The sequence below is a fragment of the Mercurialis annua genome, linkage group LG7 (assembly GCF_937616625.2).
Source record: "Mercurialis annua linkage group LG7, ddMerAnnu1.2, whole genome shotgun sequence".
NCBI classification, from domain to species: Eukaryota; Viridiplantae; Streptophyta; class Magnoliopsida; order Malpighiales; family Euphorbiaceae; genus Mercurialis; species Mercurialis annua.
The window spans coordinates 32,935,636-32,939,653 of NC_065576.1; the positions used below are offsets into that span (position 1 = coordinate 32,935,636).

Here is a 4,018-nt window from a genome sequence, read left to right on the forward strand (position 1 = left end):
ATTTTAGCTTTATTTGTTATTTAATTAATTGAGATAATTGTCGGTGATATTTAATTACTTGGGTTTCAAGCTATTGAGTTCTATTTTGATATTAATTAATATTTTATTTAATATTAATTATAAACTATAGTTTATAACTCTGGTTTTATGGTTGGGTCGGGTTAGACTTGGGTCGCCCGACTTGTGGGATAGCTTGGTAGTTTTAAGAAACTCGGCTACCCCACTATTTGAGGAATTGATTTTATTTATCAATTAAATATTATTTTAATAATATTTTCGAATTGGATTTAAGTACGAACTCAATAGTCTTGAATTAATTACGGCATTATAATTTATTTGAGAATTGTGTTCTTCTGTGATTTATCTGGTTATTTAATTGTGCTAGTCCTACGTGGTGTCTAGTGATCTTAGAGTTAGGGGTCAACGGATTTTAACCTATTTATTATTTTAGACCCGTCGACTGTTCGTGCTTCGGAGTCTACGCAGGGTTAGCTGTTTGCCAAGATCACGTGGATAAGCAAGCAGTGAGTTTGTAGTGCTATTTACCGCTTTATTAAGTGCCGCATCGTATTTTAATATTATAAATGTTTGTGAACTGTTTTTACGGATTATGGATCTGGATTGAAACGAGCTACTCGATAGGCTTGTATCGAGACTGTGTGCACCGGTAAGTACTCTGGGAAACGGTAGACTAAAGTCTTGCTTACGCTGGTATACTTATATGACGAGAATTTGTTCCCGTCCACTCTGGGTTTATCGGTATGCTATGCCATACTTACGCTGGGATCATTTCAATACTGTTTTCCATAATCATATTATATTAGTATAAAAATGTTTTGATTTAAGGGTTTTAAACTTAATAAATGTAAATAGTATTGCGAACTCATCTCAGTATATCTGACCCCGTTGTTTTACCAAATTTTCCAGGTTTATGATTTGAAAGCTGGTCCACTCTGATTCTTTTGATTCCTCGGAGGTTTTTATGTTATTTAAACTAGTTACTATTTTCGAACTCTTAGACCGCAGTAGAACTAGTTTATATATTACATTCAATATTACACTTTGGGATTGTCGAATTTGATCGACTATTTATTATTAGCATATTTACACTGGAATATTTTATTATTATATTTAAGGCATGCTGTGGAATATTTTCAGCTACTTAAGTTATTTACATTAGAACTGTATTATAAATTGCTAGACTTAGGTTGGAGTCTCGGTTGCCCCCGAGCAGTTTTCTGCAGGTTTAAATGTTTATTTGATTTCCGCAAGACTTGCTACGGGTTTTGGTACAACCATACCCATACCCTAGCGCCGGTCACGATTCATGAAATTGGGTCGTGACACATGACTTGCCCATTTTTGAATTAACCAAATGCTCATATGTCCCGCCTATGATTGTAAATGATGATTGTTTCGAGTAGCGTTTCACTAGCACGATGGTAGTCTCAATGTCATCGGAACAAGTCCACTATAATTGAATTCATCATTTGTTTGCATCCCTTTTAGTTGTTAACATTAGACGATTGCATTCATATTTTCATCAATCAGGAGTATAGTTGTTGACACTTGTTCAAGTCATTGAAGTCCTTAATCTTTCAGTGTTAGAGAGATTCATTTCTTGCTCAAGGACGAGCAAGGATTTAGTGTGAGGACATTTTATAGGAGCAAAATATGCCTATGTACTTGAGTTGTTTTCATACGCTTTTATTGTATTTTATCGTGCTTTTTGAGGTGTTTGTATGTCTTATTGCATGTATGAGCTTTTCAGGAACAATGGAGCGTTGTGAAGTGTTTTTGGACTAAAAGAGGGAAGAATCGACGAATTGGAAAAAGGGCGAAGTCTTGAAGCAAAGAGACGCTGAAAGAACATTTGACAATTTGATCCCGCTGCGCTATTTGACGATTTTGGATTAGTTAAAGACTTCTAACGAGTTTGTGTTCTTCCTAAAAAATAAAGTAGGCATCCTAAATTTTTCAGGGGTTTAAGAACCAACTCATTTGGAGGTTTGTACATTGATTTATGAAGTTCTGAAGTAAGTGATTGTGTAGTAAAAAATCAAGCAAGTGCTCGATCGAGCTCCCCACTTAAGTGAAGGGCTCGATTAAGCCCTAGTGCTAAATATGAGCAGAAACTTGTGAGAAATGAAGGGATTGATCGAGTCCTTCCTCTAAAGTGAAGGGCTTGATCGAATAATAAAGCAAATTGTGCTGAGAGCTCAAATTTGAAATAGACAAGACTTGGGACCACTTCCACTTTTGGCTAGACACAACTTGTACTTGGTGTCATTGTTTCCTATTTTGTAAGCCTTATATAAGGCACCTTATCTCCAAATTAGGTATACAGTTAATATATAATATTTCACCTACTTTTTGAATCTCTTAGTTAGTAGTAGAATAATATTAGGGCTTTGAGCCACCATATACATTTAATTTTCAGCATTTTATTTCCACCATTGTTGAACACATTTGGAGCTTTGAATGAAATCATTTCCTTATTGTTGAAGATTTATTCTTTTAATCACTAGCTCAATCTAATTAACATCTATTAGTGGTATGATTTCCAGGTTTTTAATAAGTTATTGTTCTTCAATTAATTTTGTTCTTGCCTTAGCCATGAGTGGCTAAGCCCCCATGTTTGGAGGTTGATATGAATGCTTGATTGAATGCTTGATTTGAGTATGTGATTGGAATGTTTATTATTCTAATTAATGCTCCTAATTCTTGTTTTAGTTTAACTACCAAAAATATGATTTTAGATTAATTAGTTCTTTGAAAGAAGGCTAATTGGTTGGATCTATTAATTAGGAACCTAATTTTTAACACCACGAGAGTGGGTTAGGGATTGGATAACCTTTGAATTGATTTATTAATTGCTAGCTTATTAATTGATTATGCTTGATGCCACGGGAGCGGGTGAGGCTTGATTGATTAATGTGTGTGCGGTTTTGTGGTTCTTTGAGGTTTGAGAGAGCGGGAATCATGCCTTAGGAACAATTCGATTCTCATTTTATTTGCATAATCCATATCCCATTATCGACATGTCTAGGCACTAGTATCAACCCTCAAGTGTTTTAACCATATTTTATCGTTTCATTTTATTTTTCGTTCTTTGTTAATTGTTATTTTAGAATTAATTGCGCGTTTAGTTTGATTGTGGCTCAATTGCTAGTTTGCTCATTCTAGTTTATAATCATTCTCAAAATCTTGCTTGTTAAACGAATTTAGACTAGGAACGAAGATCGCTCTCACTAACCCATTTTCCTTGTGGGATTCGACCTCGGTCTTACCGAGTGTTACCAGTTGCGACACCGTAAACTTGCGGTGGAAGACCAACAAATACTAACAAAAACGAACATGTTGATTTTTGAAAAAGAAAAAAAATGTCAAAATATATTTAAAGAAAGGGTGTGCCCCTGAATCCTGCAAGACTCTATGAAGCAAACTAAAATGCATATGGCATTAGGATGGAGCTGGCCAAGCGAAACCTTCAATGTCGAAAGGAAACCTCATATCAACTTTGAAACTCTCCTCAAACAAGATAATTTTGTTCGGCGAACCGGAATAATAATGAGGACTAAAAAGCATACTGAGTTTCTTAATCCCGTAACGTGAAGGAAAATAAAATCTATTATGAATGTCAAAAACCTGTTCATCTGAATAAGGACGGTAAGTATCAGTCAAAATATATAAGGTGCTTCGGACGTTTCCCGCCTTACCATACATTTCCAAAAATTAAGGGGAAAAATAGGGATAAACAGCAGCAGTTTAAAATTTACAAAATGAATGGATATAAAGATCAAGGAAAACCATAGATGAAAAGACAAAAATAAAAATCTTCAAAAGATACGAAGTACACATAAAAATCAAAATAAAAATTAGAATACGACGATAAAGCACATAAAATTAAAAACTACACAGTATCTATAAAAAAAGTTGCACTGGGTTAAATGGAGCAACATGAAGGTAAGAAATTTTGAGGCAGGAAAAATTTAAATGTTGCAAAAGAGTAAGAATA

The 4,018-nt window shown here is 34.4% G+C and overlaps 1 long non-coding RNA gene across 1 annotated transcript; it reads left to right on the forward strand.

Annotated features, from left to right (window-relative positions):
- The first annotated feature begins 299 nt into the window (after positions 1-299).
- LOC126656276 (uncharacterized) lies at positions 300-1,151 on the forward strand. Its single transcript, XR_007633189.2, has 2 exons — positions 300-524; positions 928-1,151. It is a non-coding gene; the product is annotated as an uncharacterized LOC126656276 (long non-coding RNA).
- Positions 1,152-4,018: the final 2,867 nt, after the last annotated feature.